This window comes from Bison bison, unplaced genomic scaffold (genome assembly GCF_000754665.1).
Source record: "Bison bison bison isolate TAMUID 2011002044 unplaced genomic scaffold, Bison_UMD1.0 scf7180017864376, whole genome shotgun sequence".
Lineage (NCBI taxonomy): Eukaryota > Metazoa > Chordata > Mammalia > Artiodactyla > Bovidae > Bison > Bison bison.
The window spans coordinates 9,353,379-9,359,278 of NW_011494948.1; the positions used below are offsets into that span (position 1 = coordinate 9,353,379).

At 42.8% G+C, this 5,900-nt stretch overlaps 1 protein-coding gene across 1 annotated transcript in view; it reads right to left on the minus strand.

Moving 5' to 3' along the window:
• The window catches only part of FREM1 (FRAS1 related extracellular matrix 1), a 217,979-nt gene extending 212,288 nt beyond the window's left edge, over positions 1-5,691 (minus strand). Inside the window, exon 1 of the mRNA XM_010857025.1 lies at positions 5,530-5,691. The gene's annotated coding sequence lies outside the window, so the exon portion shown is untranslated. The remainder of the gene's footprint in view (positions 1-5,529) is intronic.
• Positions 5,692-5,900: the final 209 nt, after the last annotated feature.

Sequence of the window (5,900 nt, forward strand, 5' to 3'; positions counted from 1 at the left end):
CTTGGTTAGGGAAGCTTGTGTCGGTGTTCTGGTGGGTGGAGCTGTATTTCTTTTCTCTGGAGTGCAATGAAGTGTCCAGTAATAAGTTATGAGATGTCTATGGTTTTGGGGTGACTTTGGGTAGCCTGTATCTTGGAGCTCAGGGCTGTGTTCCTTTGTTGCTGGAGAATTTGCTTGGAGAATGTCTTGCCCTGGAACTTGTTGGCCCTTGTGTGGTGCTTGGTTTCAGTGTAGGTATGGAGGCGTTTGATGAGCTCCTGTCAATTAATGTTCCTTGGAGTCAGGAGTTCCCTGGAGTCAGGGTTTGGACTTAAGCCTCCTGCTTCCAGTTATCGGTCTTATTTTTACAGTAGTTTCAAAACTTCTCCTTCTATACAGCACCATTGATAAAACATCTACATTAAAGATGAAAAGTTTCTCTACCATGAGGGTCACCCAGAGAGGTTCACAGCATTACATGGAGAAGAGAAGAGGGAGGAGGGAGTTAGAGGTGACCCGAATGAGATGAGGTGGAATCAATAGAGGAGAGAGTGGGCTAGCCAGTAATCACTTCCTTATGTGCACTCCACAACTGGACCGCTCAGAGATGTTCACGGCCACTCCAGTTCTCTTGCCTGGAAAATCCCATGGACGGAGGAACCTGGTAGGCTGCAGTCCATGGGGTCGCTGGGAGTCGGACACGACTGAGCAACTTCCCTTTCACTTTTCACTCTCATGCATTGGAGAAGGACATGGCAACCCACTCCAGTGTTCTTGCCTGGAGAATCCCAGGGACAGGGGAACCTGGTGGGCTGCCATCTCTGGGGTCGCACAGAGTTGGACACGACTGAAGCGACTTAGCAGCAGCAGCAGACCTCAAGCTCTGCCTCTTCAGACCGAGGGACCATTATACTTTCCTTAAATGACTGATATCCTAGACTTGCCTCCTGCTTTAGTTGAAAAACAGAAACCAACACACAAACCTTCCAACATGCCTTTACCCTCAAATCCCCAGCCTGTTCAAGACTGTGTTTCCCCCTTTGTCATTGCTTCCTGTTAAGAGAGACTATTGAAGGCCACTTCAGATGGTGGTCCAGGATCCCACACTCTCTCTCCCTCTCAGGGAACTTCATTTTTTCACCTTGCAGCTCCCCATCCAGCAGTATACTCCTCTTTTCTTTCTATGGGATCATTCCCATTGGCATCTACATGCTCCAGTGAGTTCAAAACACATATGAAACAAACTGCCCTTAACCACATAGTCCCCTAAGTATTGGGCCAGCCAAAAAGTTTGTTTGGGTTATACATCAGCTGTTCTCCTTCTCAGTCAAGGCTCTCAGAAATGTTGCCTACAAACCTTTTCAACTTATTCTTTAGCCCTCCCCAAAATAGCAAAAGTCACCAAAGCTTTCCATTCTGTCTAGTTGAATGAACAATTGTCTTCATAAAAAGATCACTTCTTCCTTCATGAATCACTGTCCTTTGCTTCCTCCCACTTTCTTCTGTTCTCTTCCCACCTCTGTGGTTCATCCTCTCTCCTGTGCTGGTGCCACCTCCTCCATCCTAACCCTATAATTGCTGGAGTGGCTCCACCCTCTGACCTCTTTTCCTCTAAAACCATCCTCTATGAGCAGGTGATTCCATCCAGTTTCTTCACTTTAAGTAAATATGCTGGAAAAAGGTGAAAGTGAAAGTTGCTCAGTCGTGTCCAACTCTTTGCGACCCCAAGGACTATACAGTCCATGAAATTCTCCAGGCCAGAATACTTGAATGCATAGTCTTTCCCTTCTCTAGGGGATCTTCCCAACCCACGGATTGAACCCAGGGCTCCCACATTGCAGGTGGATTCTTTACCAGCTGAGCCACAAGGGAAGGCCAAATAAATATGCTAGTGACTCCTAAATTTCTATCTCTAGTCCTGATCTTCTGGACTCCAGAGACGTCATTTAACATTTCCACTGGTCTGTCTAGGAGAAATCTCAAACTTGAAATATACAAAATAGAACTCCTGATTGTCCAATTCTTCCCCCAACACTTGCCCAAGCAAGGCACTCCCCAGGCTTTTTCATTTCAGCAAATTCTTCCCAATCTTCCCAGTTTTTCAAGCCTGAAAACTGAGTCATCCTTTCTTTCAGCTTCCCATATCTTACTCAACACCATATCACATTGATTTAATAACCAAAACCTATTTCAAATCTGTTCAATTCTTTCCATCTTACAACCTGTAAATAACCTTTCTGCATCCAGTCCTGTCTCATCCAATCCACCTTTCACAAATCAGTCAGGCTTATCTTTTTAAAAATGTATCTGACTTTGCCACTCCCCTGCTTCCCATTGCATTCTGTATAGAATACAAATTTCTTAACATGACCAAAAGGCCTTTGTAGTATGGTCCCATCTATCATCTGCTTGACTCCTGCACTCCAACTCCAAGGGGTAAGCTGGAGCCTGTGGACTGACTGCCCGCTTCCATCTAGCATGCCTCCCTGCATCCCATGTTGGGAAAGCTAAGAACTTCAGTTCCTGGATCGCCTTGCAGCTGGAAACCAGCATGTGATTTCCTTCTGCCAATCACAAGCACTTGTAAAAGACGACCTGGGAGCCCAGTTAAGCAGGAGAGAGGCAGAAAATGAGGCATCTCTTTTGCTGGTACAAAACTGGGCCAGAATCAGCTCCGTTCTGCAGTTACTGGTTTCCAGATCTGATTTCCTGCAGCAGCAACAGTTTTCCTAGTCATAGAAGTAATGCCGTGGTTCAATGAGTAAGAGGTTGTCTCCAGAATCTTGGTCTAGACTTTCACCCAAAGAGCTTCCCTTCCAGCTCCTTCAGTGATTTTGTAAACCCCTGAGTACCTGGTAAATCTTTTCTTCCTCAAACTAGCTGAAGTGGTTTCTGTTGTCTGCAACTGAGCCCTAGCAGATGGACTGACCAACTTTTTATTATTTGGTTGAATCAAAATCATGGCTTAGAATGTGAGTTTGTAATCATCCTGGCTGAATCTGAACCCTTGTTCCAGGACCTACATACTATATGATCTTGGATAAGTTACTTCATTTCTTTAGCCTCAGTTTTCTCATTTGTAGAGCAGGAATAAAAATAGCATCTATCCCAGACAGTGTATGAGGGTAAGATGAGATAATACTTGTAAAGCATTTGGTATAGTCGGTTGGCACACAAAGAGCTCACTAAGTGCTAGCTTTATAATGACTATAATTAAGTATTATTAGTATTTCTTTACACGAGGGCTTCAAATTTGCTCTTTTATATGCCTAGATTGTGCAGCCTGCTCTGCATTCAATTGACTCCCACTGATGAGTTTCAAGTTTCAGCTTATACATCACTTATTCAAAAGTTACCTCCTCTTTCTTTTAATTATGCCTATCCTCTGTTTTCCCTCCAAACGGCACTTTTCCCTCTTGGATGCTTATGGATTCGATCCTAATCTCTCCCCCAGGGAAACACAAGTTCCAGGAAGGCAGAAGTAATCGGCACCCAGCATTTTGCTTAACATACCAATGAGCTCCATAAAACTTTCTCAAATGTGACCAGTGAGTGACCCATTCATCTGGGTGCAAATGTCACAGAAGTTGCTGAACATGTGCAGAGCTGTCACCAATAAATTCTAAGAGAGGGAGCCAAGCCCTGCTTTGGCATAAAATAGCCCAGTTATGTGTTTGGGAGATTATCTGTAAGTTTTCTTTATAATATAAAGTTACATATTGATAGCACTCTACAGGTTTCCAAGCCCTTTTAGATATATTAAATATATATATATATTAATTTTAATCCTCACAGTAACCCACTTGTCTTTGTATCCCATCTTACAGAAAAGGAAATATAGACTTCAAGGTGTCCACACCATGCCCTGCATCACATAGCTATGAACCAACACGTTTCACAAATCACTGACTGGTAGACATGAGTTCCAACCCTGGCTTTGCCACTTTTTTGCTGTGTGGACTTGAGTAAATTGCTCAGCCTCTCTGAGATGACTTCCTCATCTTTGAAAACGTAATAATAGTATGTGTGTTGTTGGGAAGATTAAATATATAATAACTGAGATATGTAACCAGATAAGTAACAGACAACCCAGATGTTATTACCACCAGCAGCAACATCATTGTTAAATCGTTCCATTTTACTGAGCAAGATGGTAAATCAGACTTCTCAATCAGACCGTTGGATTCTTGACCAATGAAACCTTTGAATTACATATGAATCAAAGCTGCAGCATGAATTCCACCCTCCATTATATTAAATGAGAGATTTAAGAGCTGACATATCAGCCACGGATGCACAAATTAACAATCATACGAGCTTGTTCCATCTCAGCAATCAGAGTGTAACTCCTTGATTGTAGAAACTAGAGCTTCCTTTTTCTAGAGTGCTTTGGATGTAAGTTTTATTATGTATCAGTGGATGAGTAGGAAGCAAAAAAAAAAAAAAAATACCAGCTACAGACAGGAAGTCCAAAGTGCTTCAAGAAACTGAAACTGATATTTCAGAACAAATTCTGCAAAGTAGATGATCCAAATCAGCCAAAGGTTCCTGGCCCTATGCTCAGAACTTTTCTAAAGTTTAGACCAAAAAAACCAAACAGTCTTACATCCTGTTTCTGGGAAGGAATCAACCCTCTGATGAGCAGACTGTTAGGCCGAGTGCCACAAACAATAGTCATGGATTTTGCTGTTGTTCCAGCTGACCTGGTTTGGCCATGGTGGAGCAGGTATGACTATGTCACAGGGAATCAATGAAGTGAAGACAGATGGTAATAATTAGGAGAGCGGGTGACAGACCTGAGTACTGACATTTATGTTTTCAGCATCCTTTAGATGCTATCGGCTAAAACCACAGCTAAATTGCCCACAACCAGTGCTGTTCAAAGGGATTATAAGGGTTCCCAGCTCTTGCTCAGGGCTATGACCTCAACATCTTGAATACCCATAATATTAATAAAGATCCCTGGTTTTAATCCTATGAGAATGACCACATCATTTCCTGTTTCCAATGCAACTAAACACAATGAATGGGATTCAGACCTCTGGCTCTCCCAGGACAAAGCAGATCTCATATGTTGACTGACTGTCTTACTGAGGACCCAGGCTACTGCACATCCCCCCTGAGAAGGGAAAACTCCTTCATCACAGTAGAAAGGCTGCTCAGATATGGTGAGGTGCTAAAAAGCAGTAAGTGTGTGCCCAAACCATACATGACAAGAAACCAAGCTTATTAGTAAATCAATCTCTCCAGTACTGCTCCAGAACTTCATGTCTTAATCATAAAAATAACAGCTGCTATGCCGGGAAAACAGCTAATATGTCTTAAAACAATACAGCCAATATTTATCTAACACTTAACTTTTGCCAAGCACTGTGCTAGATTTCAGAGAAAATTAACTCCTCAATCTTTATCACAGCCAGGTGAAGTAGGTATCATAATTATCCCCATTTCACAGATGATAAATACAGGCTCAGAGCAGTTAAGTCACTTCTATGAGGTCACACAGCTTGTTAGCAGCAAAAAGAACACTCAAACTCAGGAAAAACTGACCTGAAAGCCATCTTTAGTGTAGCTCTATGCAAGGTCTCTTCACACCTCTGGGCAGCTGCCCCTAAAGTCAGCACTAAGAAGATAATATTCCTCTTTTCCTTTCATCCTTCAGGTATCAACTTAGAAGTCCCCTCCTCAAGGAGTCTTCTTGATTTCCTACTTGCTTTGGGTACCTAATGTACCCCTACAGTGTAAATAAGCAGGACCCTATGGGGCTTTTCCAGGACAGAGCCCTCCCCCACATCCTCTGCTGTAGCTCCTCTCTGAAGCACTAGTTAATAGTATCTGATGCACATTTCCTGAGTTCTTTTACAGATGCTAAAACCATCACCAAAGGCAAGAAATTAACTGCTTGATGACCACAGGCACAT